Below are 19,599 nucleotides of genomic sequence, written 5' to 3'. Positions count from 1 at the left end.
AGGCTCGATAATTATTACAAAATTGTTTCGGAGCGAGAATTGGCCAACCGAACCCTGTTTATTAACCCGAAATTGATCCAACGACCCGTATTAATTCTGAAAAATACTTTAAAAATCATTTTAAATACCCGAAAGCATATTTATGACCCGAGACTTCTTTATAAATGATATGTCATTGATTACGTGATGTATTATGTGTTATACGTGACTTGTTGATTGACTATCGGTCTATATATTCGGTGTTTACTTGGTTATTGCATAACTTTCAATCCGTTAATCGGATTTGGGTGAAACGAAGGGTAGATAGAAGTATGTGTCGAATAGAATCCTGTGAGTTGATGATTGATAGATGCTTATCATATGTGAGCAGAAGAGGCAAGATGTAGGAAAGGGAAACAGGTAGTTGAGAAGTAAGACGATTGTGATTAGAAGCGAGTGCAGGATAGTAAGCTATTACCAGGCAAGTGTTCTGAACTTTCTCGAGATATTGTAGTACTTGATAGTCTTGTTGACATTGCAAGTGCTTTGAAGCACAGAAACCTAAACCCTGATTTCAGTTATTGTTCTTGAGCCATGAACCATATTCTTTCTAAGCCATTGATTATTGTATACCCAAACACGAACCACAAATCTACGATACTACTCCACAAATACATACAAACTAAATACCAGACACTGAACTGAATTATTATATACTCAACCCATGATATCTTATGCTTTGAAAGACCAAATCCTTGAAACCCTGAAACGTTGATTCCTTTGTTATCCAATTCTTTCATCACCCAGCATCCAAGCTTTGAAAGTACCTTGTTGATCCATACACGGGTTGAAACCCTTTCATTGTTAAGTACTCACTGTTATTAATGATTCTGATTATTGTTTATTATTGTTCATTCTGTTATTATGTTAGAATTGGATTGCTTTTATAAAATTATGGACCAGATTCCTGGTCAGACCATTTAATGGTCAAGTTAGACCAATGTGTGCCTTGGATCCAGTAGTTAGAGCAGTGCTGTGTGCTTTGCTCAGGGTTAGTGCGTGACTGATCAGCAGCCTAACCTTGGTTTTAAAATAAAAATATAGTATCCAATTCTAAATCATAATCCATTGTTCACTTGATATCATAACCATATTCACTTGATGATCATTATTCTCAGTTCTGTCATTGTGACTTGCTGAGCTAGTTAGCTCATTTGTGCGATGTTGTTTATATTCTTTCCATTTAAAAACGAACCAGTTGGTAGCAAGGATCCCAGTCCAGTGCGAGAGCTAGGGATTAAGGTTGTTGAAGCTGAGCTAGTAGGCTTCTTTTGGAATAATGTAAATTGTAAAAGTTTGTAATATGTTTAATACTCAGTTTGAGTTTAAATGGTTGGGATTTAATCGGTATGTAATATATTAGTGTGTTTGGCTTGTGTGCATACTTTAACCTGTTGCGATCCGTGGTAGTTGGTAAGTAGGGTCATTGCATATTATTATTATCTTTAGTATTGTTATAAGCAGTTTATAAATAAGGTATGTGTGTGGACCCCAAACTTCTGACCCGGGTTTGGAGGGCGGCACAATTTGGGGGTTTGTTAATTAAGAATTATTTGATTAATTAATTACCATGTGTGTTTTGCATATAAACAAATTCGAGTTGATTCATATGTGTTTTGCATATAAACGATTCCATTTCGAGTTCGCCGGAGACCGGCACCGACTTTGACATTGACTTGTTTTTCAAGTCGTTTCACTTGATTTTAATTGACGAAAGTACTGTAGTTAGCCTTGTAGGGGTGTAAGGATCGATTTGTGATGAATTTTGCTAAGTTTTGAGGTCGATTTTGAGTGGCCATTGGAGTTATTCCGGTTTTAACCGGAGAAGACGAGACTTGACTCGCCTATTGTGATTGAATCAACCTTGTTATTTTGGGATGGCTGTTGAAGGAAAACGAAGAAAACCGATCACAACAATTTTATTTTGGGGCTTAATCAGGCTTGCCGGAAACCGGTGAAGCCGTCAGATTTTTTCGACATCCGACCGGCGACCCGGATGTTCTTGGCGACCCGAAACAAAACCCAATTACAACCCGGTTTTGATCCATGTTTCCCCAAGTTAGATTTCCAAATTCTGTTTCTGGAATTCTTTTTTTTAACTAATTTAAAAATCATTTTTAAATTCTAAAAATTGATTTTAGAATTCAAAATTTATTTAATTAATTATTTTTAATAATGAACTAAATTATTTTAATTCTAGAAATTATTTTCTTTTATTATTTTCAAAATCTTAATTTGATTTAATTATTTATAGTTTATTTTAAATAATTACTTTTGGGTTTAATTAATTAATTAAATAATTTTATCTATAAATAGTTAAGTTAAATATAATTATTTATAATTAAGCCAAATAATGATTGTCAGTTGATTTTGTAAACGTTTCCGAGTCGCGTAACTATCGAAAGTCGTATTTCGACTCGATTTCAGTTTTAAACATATCGAGTCGAATGTTTTGACGAACTGAATCATATGTTACATGAATAATGTGATACATGCCTGATGTGTTTACAGTGTTATGTAAATTGTGAGTTCACGTGTTTATTAAACTTTATATAATTAAAGATGATCTTTATCTGTTATTATCGGGTGGATAGACGATAAGGATAAACATAGAATAGACAATTATATATTGTCGGTTAATTGAAGTGGTATCTTTTATGATAGATACCCATAGTTCGAGGAATTCATTTCCATACAATTATAGTAAAAGTAAAGCCTGATTATGTGTTGTAATGAGACGAGTGGATATGGAATAGAGACGAACATATAATGGTGATTGAAAGTTAGAAAGTAGATCAATTGAGGCAAGTATTCTCAAACATTCTTGTGATTTATTGCAAGTACTTCTTCCCTATTCTAAATTCAGAATAGTTAAATATTTTTATATTTCACTGCAATTACTCTTAATTATGCAAGTACCTTTTTGTTCTTGTTCCTTATTATTATTTGTGATCTCTTGAGCAAATACATATTGTTCTGGGTGATTTGCGAACCATGAATTATGATATTTTCAAATCAAAATGATTTAACATCAAAAATATTCTACGGATTGGATGGTTACGATAAGGGCCAGGGATGGACTGGACCCTAAGGGTCGAGAATGGACTGGAGCCTTTGTTTATTAGGCCATTGTGTCTGGGTACCCGATGTGATGGTGGATCTATGCAGATGGGCATAGATTCGCGCTATATCCTGACTGATCAACAGAGTATAGCGCATATATTGGTTTGATCATCATTAACGACATTCCTTCATGGAAAGTTTTTTGATTACAAAACCGAACAAAGAATTGATTAAGGAAATAAATCAGGGAACTGTTCGTTGATTTTCTTTATCTATGATTGAAGGCTAATAAGGGCCGATATTTTGTTCGCTCAACTGTTTTAATAGATAAGATGATTATAAAATCATTTAAAGATTGTTTCTGGGAGTTCTTATGATCATAATACCTGGAAACCAATTATGATACTTGTTGGGCATTTTTAGCTCACTCTTAGTTTGTAAATTCTTAGTTCTTTCAGTATCAAATGAGGATTAAAGTAAATAGCTCTTAATAGACAATAAAATTGGAGAGATCCCAGCTACAGGAAGTTGGAGATGTCAGAGTGAATAAGACGAGGAAGTTAGTAAAGAGGTAATAAAATTTTATTTAGTTGTTATAAATTTTAGAAGGTTAGATTCTTGTTTCATACCATAACCTGTAAACGATCTGGAATTGAGGGGTTATCTTTATATTTGTTTTAATATACAGGTTTATATTGTTTAAAGTTGGTTGGTGACACCCAATCCTGACTCCAGATTTCGGAATCTTACAAGTTGGTATCAGAACCACGGGTTATTGGTCCCTGAAATAAGAATTGGTGGAAGTAAGATAGGATTGACAGATCATATAAGATAGGGAAGACTCTATATATACTCATTTTGAGTTTTAGTTGAGTGTGTGTTAATATTAGCAGATCCGATATGGATTAGTAAGACAAGATGTTGTTAAGATAGGTATGAGTCGAATATGTTGACGCTATTACTATATTGATTACTTAGATCCTATAGTTATGAGGAGTCGATAGCTTGACAGATATCAGGTAAACTACCCTGATTTCTATGTGGTTTAAAATGAATGTGGGATTAATTCGTTCAAGAATTGGTAGAAGAAAAGACAAATGAGTTTTAATATAATTTGGTTTAGGATTGTGTAATGAAACATAGCTATCAGCCTTTATCCAAGCGAGTCAAGCAGGGAGTTAGAGCTACCAGTTTTGAAGGGACCCTTAATTGTTGACCCTAGATACTTATGATATTAATTTGTTATTATTAGCCATTTCTCGGGAACTGCGCAAGGAACGACACATCTACCTTATTAGCTATACTTAAGATTAACAAGAAGATATGACCTTATCTATGGATGGAACGTCGAAATGTATTAATTGGTAGTAATTATGACATCAAGGATGATGATGAGAATATCAAAGATAGTACCAGATGTCAACATTGGAGTTAGAGTTACGAATAAAATAGTATGCAATGGTAAATAAAGTTTTTGTCGACTAATTAATGTGAGATGAACCCAATGAGGGGTAGAAGAAATATCAAAGTGGGTGGACCCTTATGTGGTCGTTCTTTAATTAGGTGCCTTATTAAAGGGTTATGAGAATAACAAACAACTCATATAGTAATGACGACCATGTGTGCGATTTTTAAAATTTTAAACAAGTTTTCAAAAAAGGCTTTCTTAACAAAATTTCTAAAAGTTCTTTAAACAGAATGAGTTTTTAAACTTTGGTTGTCAAATTACTACTTCAGTTATTGTTGTTATAAGCATTAGATTATCCAGAAGAATACTTGATCTAGACCCGGTATTGTCAAATTCAGAGGGTCAAGTGGACCCATTATTACAAAGGAGTTTAAAACTTTCCTGACGGAAGATTGCAAATCTTGTTTAATAGTATCGACGATAGAGTCAATGTGAGGGGACATTATATATCCAATTCATGAAATTATTAAAGTTCAAAGGAACGGATATATTGCGGGTCTAATGATAGACTTATGTGTCATGGACCGAATGAGAAGTCGTGATTGTAAATTCCATAAGAACGCGATTATGGTCGAAGTATTAAAGTATCAAACGTAGAGGCACGACGCTAAAAATACAAGACTTAATAAGTAGGAATTTATTATAATCGATCAACTTATGAAGGCTTATCCAGAAGACTTTCTGAAGTCATTATTTGACTTGGATTCAGAATCCGTTACTCGAATGAGCCCTGAAGGTATACATAAGTGAAGTGTGAATGGCGACTAATAGTATCATTCATTTCTATAATACGACAACGTATATTCTCCTTGATTCTTGAATAAGTATAAAATTCTTTCATTAATGGGTTTTTGAGGCAAGGAGGGAAATGAGGTTCTTGTATCCTTTTCAAATCATTCTTCCTTCAAAATATTGCTTCTTGATTAAGAAAAACAGTGTTATGGTGTGATGCTTTGTCCAAATGACGAAAAGTCTGGTGGGAAGCCACCAGATAATGTGTTGTATGCCATATAGTACAAAAGACTGGCCATCTTGAGTACAAAATAATTGTCTCATTCATATCCAGATCATTACTCATTCTGAAAGGACATCTTTGATTAATTATTTATTTTGGTATTTGCATAATTTAACATAAAATTTAAAACATGTATATCCTCTCCAAATAGGCATGAATTTAATTGACATAATCAAAAGTGAAAAGCCATATCTAGAAAAATATTTTCAAAAATGTTTTTCAAAATATATTTATATTTTTAATATAAATACAAGAGATATTCCAATTTGCTGAAATTCAAAATATTTATTTTTAAAGGAATATACTCCAAAGCAATGAGATCGTAAAAGAACTATCAGAAATATGATCTTTCTTAGGCTCTCTTGCAATATTAGTAAGGCAACAAGTTTGAAAAAGGAATATTAGAACTTGGATATTCTTTAGAAGGCTCGTGCTAAATTTATTTCAAAAATAGATGTTTTTAAAAGGGATAAAATATATATCTTTCACTCAAAAAATATTTATAAATCCAAAGATATATTTTTACACCCTTAGTAATTAATATTTGATAAATCAATATTAATATCTCATTTTATCCCCCTCCTCATATTTTTCCAAATCATTTTCTCTCGTATCTCAAATATATTATTTATCGGAGAAAATACTTTTAAATACTTAAAGATATTTCCCACACTCTCAAAATATTTTATATTTAATGAAATATATTCTATGTATTTATTTTAGCCCAAACTGAGCCAACAATATCTATATGTTTTCATAAAAGTTCGTTCATATTTTATTTAGAACTGAACCCTAATTTAATTCATTTTAAATCCAAATAAAATACTTCCACTTTCCAGAAAATGTTGAAACTTATGATTTTTCACTTAAATGGAATTTTCTATGCATGGTTAAAGTTTCGTAATTTTTGAGAAATTTTGTCCGGGTGTGATTTTTCTGGGTGTTGACCAAGACTTTGACCGAGCGTTTGACCGAGCTACCTTTGACTAAAATTGACCAAAACTTGAAGATGATCATTTTATGATATTTAGGTAATTATCATATTTTTGGTTGTATTTATTAAAGAGTTTTCAAAGTCGTTATATTTAATGGTGCTAATTACTTAATTAAATAAGTAATTAATGATTAATTGAAAAAGCTAAAAACCATTATTATATAATTAATAGTTGCTGGGATTTTTCTTGTTTGTCCTATATGCAAGTTGTAAACTAACACACCTTATCCTCCATGTCATCAATCCACACCACTCTCTTCATCCACCATTCATTTTAACTCAATCTCAACCACTCCCTTCACTTAATCCCTTCTATAAATAAACACCCACCCCCACCATTTTTCACACAAGCTAAGAGCTAATTAATTGCTGAGAATTTTCAAGAAGTATTCTTTCTACATACTCTCTAATATCCAAACCCAAATACTTCATCTCAAAAACCTTCTCTCTTACAAACATATATCATATATTCAAGGTTTTTGATCTTCAAGCTTAGTTCCACCAACCAAGCTCTATCGTCCCAATAAAAGCTCATCCATACCACTCTCTTTCCTCCCGAAGGACTGCCCAAGTTCGACCAACAAGCCAAAATCCGGCCGAACCTCCGGCGAATTTTTCCGGCGAATTTTTCCGGTGAACTTTTATGTTCATCTCTTAAAAGTGGTAAACCTCTTAGCTTCCATCCGAGTCTTAACCGACCAATCTTAATATTCATATAAGAAGCTTAGTAACACCTTCATTTTATCTCTACAAGCTCTTATATAGAATAACTTAAAGAAAAACAAATCCGTACAAGGATTATTTTCTACAAATTATACACTTCTAAACACGAAGTGATAATTTCATAAAACGCTTGGTTTATATTCCTAACTAGCACCTTTAGTGTTTCGTGGGATTTAAATTACAAAGCTAACATTTTATTATTTAAACTTAGACGCACTTATTTTGGCCATATATTGATATATTCTTTATAATTGTTTAACAAGACTTAAGCGACTTCCCTTACTAACACATTTAATGTTCCGTGGGAAAAACTTAAGGCTTATATTATATATATCTATATATACATATTTATTATATTTAGTTAAAATATTTGAGTGAATTCCCTTACCAGCACCTCTAGTCTTTCGTGGGAAGATCTTAAAGCTTTTAAGTAAATAGTAAGTATATATATAATCGTGTAAGAATTAAGCGACTTCCCTTACTAGCACCTTCAGTGTTTCGTGGGAAAAATTTAAATCTTATATTGTATAATATATATACACATATAAACTGTGCTAATATAATTTAAACTCTGCTCTTATATTATTTTGATATATTGTGTTTAAATTACACACATTTTATTCTCCCTGCCAAATATTTTTTAAGTGCATATAGTTAAAGAATAAGTGTAACGTTCTCGATATATAAAAATCTACACACGACTATATTAAATGAGAAATTATTTTATCAAAGATCTGAAAGCTATAACGCTTCACCAAGGACTTGATATATTTATTACTTCGGAAATAAGATATATTATTCAAAACGAAGTAATACCAAGTATACTCTAACATTCACTTAATCTAAAGAAAAGTATACATTAATATTCTTTTAAGAATATTTATAAGTCATCCGGTCTAGTTAAGTGTATTACTAGTCCAAACTCTTTTTATACATAACGGGTATTATTTCGTAGATATTGTCTTCTTCGTTTTGCAGTGAGGTGAAGTATAGCGAGGTAATTCTCGTTCTAAGACCCAAGTCCTAGACGTACTAACGGGGAGTTAGTGGTCTTTGCACCGTGAGGAAGAGGAAAGACCCAAGACCAACTACTGAGATCCAAGACTGGCAAAAGCTTAGAAGGACAAAGACTACACCAAGGATTCTACATCAACTTTGAAGAAATAACAGGGTGTTATTGTCTAAGATAGGTTGTGTAGGTTGCACATTTATTTTGAGGTGGTAACCCGGAGTTACCCACCAAGACAAGTATTTAGTGGGTTTGTAAGGCTTCTCCGCCTACGTAAGGAGTAAGGTTATTTTAAGGGAAAACTCGGGTCCTGGAGAGGAGCTCGGGGATTGGACGTAGGGGTGAGCGAATCTATTAGAGGTTACGCCATCGGGAACCGGGATAAATCTCTCGTGTGGTATTCTCTTCCTTGTCTTTTATTTTCGCATATATAATTTGCATCGGTAAAATATTTAAAATGGGATAAATATTTTTAAAACGCCATAATAATTTTTAAAGTGGTAATTAAGCTATTCAACCCCCCTTCTAGCTTAAAATAGCCATTTTACGGGACCTAACAATTTGTATCAGAGCAGTGCTTTTTAACGAGTTTGTTAAGTGATTTGCCATATTTACAGGCACAATAAAAAGTGATCCGGAATGGCGTATCTAAATACCATCGGCCGTGGTGAAGGTTTATCTAGCTCTTGCCCTCCTCTATTTGACGGCACCAACTTTGCAACATGGAAAACGAGGTTTCGCATATATGCTAGATCTCAAGAAGTCAGAGTTTGGATGGCCATAGAAGATGGAGACATTATTCCTACCAAAACGGTTGATGACATCATCATTGAAAAGAAGGTTAGTGAATATTACGCAATAGAGGAAGAAAGAATGAATATAGCTGCTTAGGCATAAAGGGTACTCACAAGTGCACTTGGTGAAAAAGAATATAAAAGAGTAAATAATTGCAAGTCAGCACAAGAAATGTGGGATAAATTAGTGGTTACCTACGAAGGAACCACGGATATAAAAGATTTTCGAATGGACACTTTGCTTCCAAAAATACGAGAACTTTAAACTCCAAGAAGGAGAAAATATCATCGACATAGAAACTAGAATCACTCGCATTGTCGATGAACTATCTCAACTCGGAAAGAGTTATACACAAAATGAAAAGAACCGAAGAGTTCTTAAATCATTACCTCCAAGTTGGAAGGTTAAAGTAACCACAATCAAAGAGATGCACAGTCTCAATGATTACAAAATAGATAATCTATTTGGAAATCTTCGTGCATACGAAAAAGATAATTTACAAGAAAAAGTCATTCCAAAAGTGGAAGACAAAAAGAAAAACATGGCTTTAAAATCTATACTAATAAATGAAGAAGAAAACGACGATGAGTTAAATGAAGAAATCTAAAATCTCGATGAAAGCAAAATTGCTTTACTTACGAGATAACTACGTCGTGTGCTTCAAAGTTTAAATTGTTCCTTCATGATATGTAAATTAGTCTGCTTTTATTGTAGTATTTTGAGAATTAACAAGCAATATCTATTAATCTACAGGTGGCACTTCAGGTAGATGTTTGGTACAAATTTAAAGATCATCTAGATATCTACCTTGAAGAAATATATGGAGCTTTTATGCTAAAAAAATTTAAAATTTTGTTTCATTAGAAATGTAATCAGCAGTTGTGGCATTCAAATGAATTTGCGAACTTTGTTTATTTTGTTTCAATCAGAACTTTGTATTTGTGATGAATTTGAACTTTGTATTTGAGTTCTTAAATTAAATATGTATTTAAATTTTTAATGTTTTAAGTGTAACCAATTGATATGTTTATGTTGGTAAAAATAGAAAAAAATGTTATAATTAATACAGAGTTAAAGTATTAAAAAAATAAATGTTATAATAAAATATAAAGATGTTACCAAAAGAGTAAACTGTATAATCATTTAGTGTTACAATAGCAAAAATGATTATGCAAAAGAGTTTATTGTAACATATTTTTTGGTGTTACTAAAGATTTATGATGTTGCATTAGAATTGTGGTTACACCTACTTGATGTTATCATAGATACTGAAAATGTAACCATATGGGGTTTATCGTTACATTTGTAATTATGTTAGCAAAGGTTCAAAAAGTGTTACCATAGACCCTTATTGTAGCACGAGTAAATCCAACACCATCAAATTTTCAAAAAGTTTAACCATAGCCCAATTTTTTACTTTAGGTAACATTTTTTGTCCATTTTTACACTTTTTTAGGGTGTTTCTAAAGGACATATATGGTGTAGTGTTAACAACTAGTAAATGTTGAAAGCGTTCGTGAGCATGAATTATTAGAATTAGAAAGAAAAGAGGATTAGTATGCATCACGTTGGTCCTTTTACGACAGTAAGATAGGAAGGAAGATTGTGAGTGAGTTGGATTTTGATAAGTGGATTTTTATATCTACTTGGAATGCTTCATTACAAGCTTAAGTTGGTGTTTTGGACTCAAGTTGTTGGTATTTCTTATATGTTTTTATGTTATTGCATTTCAGGCATCGATTAAATGAAGAAAGGAGCTTCTAAAGAAACTATGCTGAAAAGAGCTAAGAATTGGAAGCCTAGATCATTCTCAAGTTAAAAAGAATCTTTTTATCTTCGTGTGGGCAGTTGAATCACCTAATTCTGACGAGCAGAACTCACGATACGACCAAAAGAAGAATCAGGAGAAAAATCCAGAAACCCTGCGTGGCTGCCCCTAAAACCAGTGTGTCCCGCCTTTCTACCAAAAAACCAGCGCGCTCGTGCTGATTTTAGCGCGGCCGCTTTGCCATTTTGCCCCAGAATCCTGATTTTAGTAGAAATTGATGATTTTGAGGGTTCAGGTCCACTAGGGGCTTAGATATACCAATAAAAAGACGTTTTTAACGACAAAGAGCCAAGGGAGAGCAAAAAGAAGACCTAGAGAGCACAAGACGGCTACGGAGAAGAAGACTTTCGTATTCTTCATTATAGTTGTACTTCAGATGCTTGTTTTCGATTTGTCTTTGAATGCTAGTACTCTTATATTGTTTATTATCATGCTTTAATTGGAACCCATGGTGACGATGAATTCGGTTATGAACTAATCGTTATCGTGGGGTTTCCAACGGATTTACTTATGGATTTTTATAGTTAATTTGTTTCAATATCTTGGTGTGTGGTGCTTGATTGATATACTAGTATTAGTTGTGCTTATTCGTCTTATGTGCGTAGCTAACATATAAGATAGCGTGTTAATCTCTATTAAAGCGAAAGTGAATATAGAGGTTTAGAAGTTGCCATGCTAGCATAGGTTCATGTATTTGTTATTTATAATTTGTAGGTAATTTTAACCATCTTACTTGCCCTATATAATCATGATAGATAACTTGCGCATTAAACTTTATATTGTCATATTCTATAGACATATAGGGTCTCAACATAATTGGTGTCTATTCAACTTTCTATCTCTTTTGCGGATGTCTGGTAGTAGGGTATTCGTATAACGAAAGTTGGAATTTACTAGTTTCGTGTTATCTGAATAGTTGTCATCACTATTGCATGCTAAGGTTAAGAACAATGACTTTGAATGAAGTATTTAATAAAGTTAGAATCCCATGTTTATCTCATATAGTTAATTCAATCTCTTTTATTCTTAGTTAATTGCATGGTAGTTTAATCTTAGTTACAAACTTCTCAACTTGTTATTATCTTAGCATTGAGCGATAACCATACCATTATTGCATAGGTGCATAATCTTAAGTTAACTAAAAAGAGTCTTTGTGGGTACAAATCTGATTTATATCTTATACTACTTGCAAACGCGTATACTTGCGTGTAATTTTAGCGCGTATTTTCTCCCTAACAAGTTTTTGGCGCCACTTCCGGGGACTCTATGTTAATTTTTAGTTTATGTTCTTGACATCAGTGGTCATTAAAGTTCACTGACTCAGGATTCTTTTACTTTGAAGGTTTACTTATGTGTGTTTCAGGTACACTAGTTATCATTGCAATGGGAGAACCAGTAAGAAATCCGAAAGCTTTGATGGATTAGTCTCAACCAAATATCAGTGACATTCAGTCTAGCATTGTCAGACCAGTCATCTCGGGTAATACTTTTGAAATCCAGGCTAGCACGATTCAGATGGTACAAAATTAAGTCCAGTTTGGGGGTTCTCCAACGGAAGATCCCAATATGCACATTAGGGATTTCATTGATATCTGTGACACCTTCAAGTTCAATAATGTTTTTGAAGATGCTGTGAAACTGAGACTATTTCCATTCTCTCTAAGGGACAAGGCTAAGAGTTGTTTACACTCTCTACTAGCTGGTTCTATCACTACTTGGGAAGATCTTGCTCAGAAGTTTCTTACTAAATTCTTCCCTAGACAGCTGCACTCAGGAATGCTCTTACTCAATTTGCGCACCAATCGGGAGAAACTCTATGTGAAGCTTGGGAGCGCTACAAGGAGATTCTTAGGAAGTGTCTTCATCATGGCATGCCTAAATTAGGATGATCATCAATTGTTTTTATAATGGTTTGGGAGAACAGTCAAGACCCATGCTTGATGCAGCATCAGGTGGAGCATTATGGGCAAAAAGCTATGAGGAAGCTTATGATCTAATTGAACTGATGGCTGCTAATAAATATCAGTATCCAACCCAGAGATTGCCACAGGGTAAGGTAGCAGGAGTTCTTGAAGTGGATACATCTACGGCTATCACTACTCAACTAAAGGTGTTGTTTATGAAGATCGATTCTCTGGCTTACTATGGTGTTAATCAGATAACCGGTGTTTGTGAGTTGTGTGCAGGTTCGCATGTGACGTAGCAATGTGCTATATCTAGTAGATTAGCTCAGTTTGTAAGCACCTTTCAGAGATCGCAGGAACCAGTTCCAGCCACTTATCATCCTGAAAACTGGAATCATCCTGCCTTCAACTGGAGCAATAATCAGAATGCGGTGCAACAGCCTTATCAGCAGTATGTAGCAAATCAATTCAACCCTCCTGGTTTTCAAAAACCGCAATATGCACCAAGACAACAACTCCAACTTCAATAACAAACTCATGAAGGTGTAGGTCTATCTTCGAATGAAAAATCTAAATTGGAGGAGTTGCGGCTTATGTGCAAAAACAAGGCTCTTATATGCCAAAGCCAGACTATTTCTATCAAGACTCTAGAGAACCAAATAGGGCAAATTGCTAATGCCTTATTGAATCGACCAGCAGGAACGCTTCCTAGTGATACAGAAGCCAATCCAGGCAATAGGGAAGCTAAGAAACAGGTGAACGCCATCACCTTGAGGTCCAGAAAGGTCACAAGCCCCCAAATTCAGCAAGATGAAGAGTCTGAAAATTCTATCCAGAATGCAGGTGCGTCTACACCCTTGCCAATTCTGGAAAATGATATTGTAGCTGAAAAAGTTATGCAGAAGGATGCCGAGGTGGAACCGAAAAAGAATGATGATAAAAACACTACTCTTGAGCAAAATACATGGGGGAAACAAGGCTATATGCCTCCCCCATTTCCTAAAAGGCTTCAAAATCATAAGTTCGACAAGCAATTGGCCAAGTTTTTGGAGGTTTTTAAGAAGCTACATATCAACATACCTTTTGCTGAAGCTCTAGAACATATCCCGAGCTACACTAAGTTTATGAAAGGTATTCTATCTCGGAAGCTTAAACTTGAGGAGTTGGAGACTGTTGCTCTAACGGAAGAATTCAGTGCTGTGCTGCAATAGAAATTGCCTCCAAAGCTTAAAGATCCTGGAAGTTTCACTTATTCCTGCATTATTGGAAACTTGTCGTTCGATAAATGCTTGTGTGATTTGGGAGCTAGCATCAATCGGATGCCCTTGTCTATCTTCAAGAAGCTTGGTCTACCTGATCCGAAATTGACATAGGTCATTACAACTAGCTGATCGTTCCATCATTTATCCACGAGGTATAGTGGAGGATGTCTTGGTCAAGGTGGAAAAACTCATCTTCCCTGCTGATTTTGTAATTCTGGATTTCGAGGAAGATAAGAAGATTCCCATCATCTTGGGAAGACCATTCTTAGCTACAGGTCGAACATTGATCGATGTGTAAAAAAGAGAGCTTACTATGAAGGTTCAAGATCAGAAGGTCACTTTTAATATTTCAAGGAAATAAAGTTACCCACAGATAAAGAGAAGTGCTTTAAAGTAGAGTGGGTCAGCTCTGTCAGTGAATTCGGAGCTTGAGCAATTGCCAAAGTCAGATACCTTAGAGAGAGCCTTAATAGGGGAATCAGTTATTGAAGATGAAGAAGGAGCAGAGCAACTGCAGGTTTTGAATGCACCTCCGTGGAAGAGGAAGTTGGATATGCCATTCGATTCTCTTAGGTTAGCAGAGCTGAAAATTTCTCAGGAGCGTCTCGAATCGTCGATTGAAGAAGCTCCCACACTTGAGTTCAACCCACTTCTAGATGACTTGAGTTATGTATTCTTAGGTGTACCCCCTGACAAGGGGTTGGAATATATCTATGATAATCTCAAGGGTGACCGGCCGGTTCCTCTCGTGCTTACAGAGGGTCCCTCTTGTGCACCACAGACAGTTGATGTTTGGTCTTGGGGATGCGCGGTATTGAAGGTTGATTCGACGTATTGAGGCCATGCATGACATCCACCGACATTTTACTGAAGCTTTGACACACGCTCTCAGTACTATTTTTCGAGACACTGGTGTCGAGGTTGATTGGCCACCTGATCCTCCATAAGAAGAGGGTGATCCTCCCACTAACTAGGTATGCCTTGTATCCTTAAGGTATACTGTAAGGATTAGTTTGTGTGTGTCCATATAGATTCATATAGATTCATGTTATACGTTTAATTATATGTCATTCATATGTTTGCATGATTGTTCATATAGAACATATTTATTTATATTTTATGGGAGTTCATTTAGTTGCATATGCATGCATATAACATGATCCTTTAGGTTGAGCTATTGCTATCTGATAAGTTGATGTTAATTTGAGTGTGGTGATGATGAATAGAGGGTTGTTTAAGTCTTAATGAAGTAATTTGCATGCCAGAAAAAAAATCACAAGTCTTATGGGTTGCTTTTGAGCTAGATCATGATCATACTTATTTATTTGTTGAGATTTAATCACTTATTTATATCTAGAATTTGTGGTATTCTCGTAATGACGTATGAACACTGAATTTTAATATGGAGAAAAACATGGATTTCATTGCTTGTTTTGAATAAGGCTAGGCGTCAAATGGCTAGTAGACGGCTCATATTTTTATGAATAGTCTAGGGTTGAATGAGATGGAGCGAAACGTACTCATTCAGATTCATTGAAAAAAAAGAGAAAAAAAGAAAAGAAAAAATTAGTATGTGTTTATGCATAATTAATCAAGAGTGAGCTCTTTAATACTTGAGTTATTAAGTTATAGGGGACTTTAGTGCCTAGTGACCTAATGCTTTTATATTCTGGGATCAGCTAACCTAACAGCTTGCTACATGGCTATTATTGTCTAAGTCTTTTGGGACCTCATTCATTGCACGGTCAAATAAGCATCTTTGTTATATAGTCAATAATAGCATGAATCCTTGTATAACTCTAGTAGAAAGGAGGTGTTGTGAGTCATTATGCGTTTAACGTCTATTCTATTTATAAACTTATAATTGTTTTGATGAAAGATAAGTTACGGTTATTGATCTAGTATCGAGAGTATATATGTTAAGCATACCATACACGCACGTTCTGGTTTGTGGGATTTATTCGAACTTTGTCAAAAGTTATTGCATTCTTAGAGTCATTGGCTTATTCATTTGGTTATGGTTATTCTGAGGGGATCAATTGCATTGTCATTTAGTCGCATTCACATAGTTGTATTTATATATTATTTAGGTTTGTTTTGTAGTTTTTGAGTCTATTTATGCTTGAGGACAAGCATCGATTCAAGTTTGGGGGTGTGATAAGTGGATTTTATATCTACTTGAAACGCTTCATTATAAGCTTAAGTTGGTGTTTTGGACTTAAGTTGTTCGTATTTTTCATATATTTTTGTGTTATTGCATTTCAGGCATCAAGAAAGGAGCTTTTCAAGCAAATATGCTGAAAAGAGCTAAGAATTAGAAGCCTGGGACATTCTCAAGTTGAAGAGAATCTCGTTATATTCGCGTGTGTAGTTGAATCGCCTAATTCTGACGAGCAGAACTCAAGATACGGTCAAAAGAAGAATCAACAGAAAAATCCAAAAACCCTGCGCGGCCGCCCCCAAAACCAGCACGGCCACCCCAGCCTTTCTGCCAAAAAACCAGCGCGCCAGCGCTGATTTTAATGTGGCCTCACCGCCCTTTTTGCCCCAAAATCCTGATTTTAGTAGAAATTTATGGTTTTGAGGGTCCAGGTCCACTAGGGGTTTATATATACCAATAAAAAGATGTTTTTCACGACAAGGAGCCAAGGGAGAGCAAAAAGAAGACCTAGAGAGCACAAGACGGCTACGGAGAAGAAGACTTTTGTATTCTTCATTATAGTTGTACTTCAGATGCTTATTTTCGATTTGTCTTTGAACCCTAGTACTCTTATATTGTTTACTATCATGCTTTCATTGGAACCCATGGTGACGATGATTTCGGTTATGAACTAATCGTGATCGTGGGGTTCTAACTGATTTACTTATGAATTTATATAGTTAATTTGTTTAATATCTTGGTGTGTAGTGATTGATTGATATCCTAGTATTGGTTGTGCTTATTCGTCTCATGTGCGTAGCTAACATATAAGATAGCGTGTTAATCTCTATTGAAGCGAAAGTGAAAATAGAGGTTTAAAACTTGACATGCTAGCATAGGTTCATGTATTTTTTATGCATGATTCTTAGGTAATTTTAACCATCTTACTTGCCTTATGTAATCACGATAGGTAACTTGCGCATTAAACCTTTATGTTGTCAAATTCTATAGACATATAGAGTCTCAACATAATTGGTGTCTATTCACCTTCTATCTCTTTTGTGGATATCTGGTAGTAGGGTATTCGTACAACGAAAGTTGGCATTTACTAGTTTCGTGTTATATGATTAGTTGTCATCACCATTGCATGTTAAGGTTAAGAACAATGACTTTGAATGAAGTATTTAATAAAGTTAGAATCCCATGTTCATCTCGTATAGTTAATTCAATCACTTTTATTCTTAGTTAATTGCATGTTAGTTTAATCTTAATTATAAACTTTTCAACTAGTTATTGTCTTAGCATTAAGCGATAACCATACCATTGTTGCAAAGGTGCATAATTTTAAGTTAACTAAAACGAGTCTCTATGGGTACAAATCTGATTTGTATCTTATACTACTTGCGAACGCGTATACTTGCGTGTAATTTTAGCGTGTGTTTTCGCCCTAACAGCTTTATCGCCACCGGTGTAGCGAGTTCATAAGGTGTTTATATGTGTATAACCACGATGAGTAAGTTAGCTCCATTATGTATAAAATGGAGACTTGAGTTGGGTTGTGTGAGCAACTGATAATATGTTATGTCAGCGAGAGGTTGTTGTGTAATAAGTGATATGGTGGGTTAAAGTTTATGAAAAGTTGTAAGGTTGAGAGGTCAACCTGAGAAATTGTAAGTGAGATACTTGAAAAGTATCAGTATCTGTTCCTTAGCGTGATTCTGAGGACATAATCATTTTAAGAGGGGAAAGATGTAACAACCGGGAAAATTACGAATGTTTAATGTTATATTAAATGAAAAAATTATGATTTTTTCGGGCCCCTACCTAGATGTCAAAGCCCACAAAAATCGCATTTTTGTTTTTATAAAATTATGGGATTATCAAATATTTAATATTTTTCCATTTTTGGGTTATTCATATTTTTTGCGAAATTTTGACATAATATTTGTATTTATTGGATTATAAATTATTCCCCGTTAATTATTAATTTTGGGTTAATAATTTTTATTAAATGATATAATTAGGCCATAAATAATTTTGGGAGTATTATTTTTATAACTATAAATAGCATTTATTTATTATTTAATTATCATTTAATTATATAAAAATCAGAAAAAAAAATTAGAAAATTCTACAGAAAAGGGGGAATTAGGGTTCTTGATAATCAAAGATCAATTTCGAGGTGATTTTGGTGTCAAATCAGGAGTAAAAGTATTGAAATCGAAGCTTGGAACGTATTTTTTCCATTTCTACCATCAATTATATTAAAGGGTAACAAATACGAAAAAATTTAATTTGTTGTTCTTCATTGAATTTGGGGGTTTGTTAATTAAGGATTATTTGATCAATTGATTACCATGACGGTTTAGATCGGCTAATTTCGAGTTGATTCATGTGTTTTTTAATATAAACGATTTTGTTTCGACTTCACCGGAAACCGACGTCGACTTCGACTTTAACTTGTTTTTCCGGTTGTTTCACTTGATTTTAATTGACAAAACTGTAGTTAGCCTTGTAGGTGTGTAAACATCGATTTGTGATGAATTTTGCTAAGTTTCGAGGTCGATTTGAGTTGTCGTCGGTCGTGGCCGTCAGAGTTATTCCGGTTTTAGACGGAGAAGACGAGACTGGACTCGTCTGTTGTGATTGAATCAACGTTGGTATTTTGGGATGGCTGGTGAAGGAAAACTGAAGAAAAAACCGATGAAAAACGATGTTGGGGCTTAATCAGGCTTGCCGAAAACCGGTGAAACCGCCGAATTTTTCCAGAATCCGGCCGGCGATCCAGATGTTCTTGGCGACCCGAATCAAAACCCAATTACAACCCGGTTTTGATCCATGTTTCCCCAAATCAGATTTCCAAATTCTGTTTCTGGAATTCTTTTTTTAACTAATTTAAAAATCATTTTTAAATTCTAAAAATTAATTTTTAAATTTAAAATTTATTTAAGTAATAATTTAATATATTTAACTAAATTATTTTAATTCCAGAAATTATTTTCTTTTATTATTTTCAAAATCTTAATTTGATTTAATTATTTATAATTTATTTTAAATAATTTTTTACTAGTTTAATTAATTATTTAATTCATTTAATTAATTAATTAATTTTATTATAAATAGTTAAATAAAATATAATTATTTATAATTAAGCCAAATAAAGATTTAAAAATCATGTTGAGCTTTTAAAAATTATATAAGGGTATTTAAAATTCAATTAATATTATTATTAATTAAATTATTCTTATTTTATTCTTAATAAATAGAATGTTCGTCTGCTTAATACAAAAATACGCGTTTAGACTCAGAAAAATAGTGTGATTCTATTGAAAATACTTTCGAGAGATAAAATCTTTCTT

At 33.9% G+C, this 19,599-nt stretch overlaps 1 non-coding gene across 1 annotated transcript; it reads right to left on the bottom strand.

The window, feature by feature from the left end:
• Positions 1 to 12,700: 12,700 nt before the first annotated feature.
• Positions 12,701 to 12,807, bottom strand: LOC141716118 (small nucleolar RNA R71). Its single transcript, XR_012572840.1, has one exon. It is a non-coding gene; the product is annotated as a small nucleolar RNA R71 (small nucleolar RNA).
• Between the last annotated feature and the right edge of the window lie 6,792 nt (positions 12,808 to 19,599).

The sequence above is a fragment of the Apium graveolens genome, chromosome 3, assembly GCF_009905375.1.
Source record: "Apium graveolens cultivar Ventura chromosome 3, ASM990537v1, whole genome shotgun sequence".
Taxonomy (NCBI): Eukaryota; Viridiplantae; Streptophyta; class Magnoliopsida; order Apiales; family Apiaceae; genus Apium; species Apium graveolens.
Note: the sequence above shows the minus strand (reverse complement) of the source record. Positions and strands in the feature narration are given on the sequence as shown.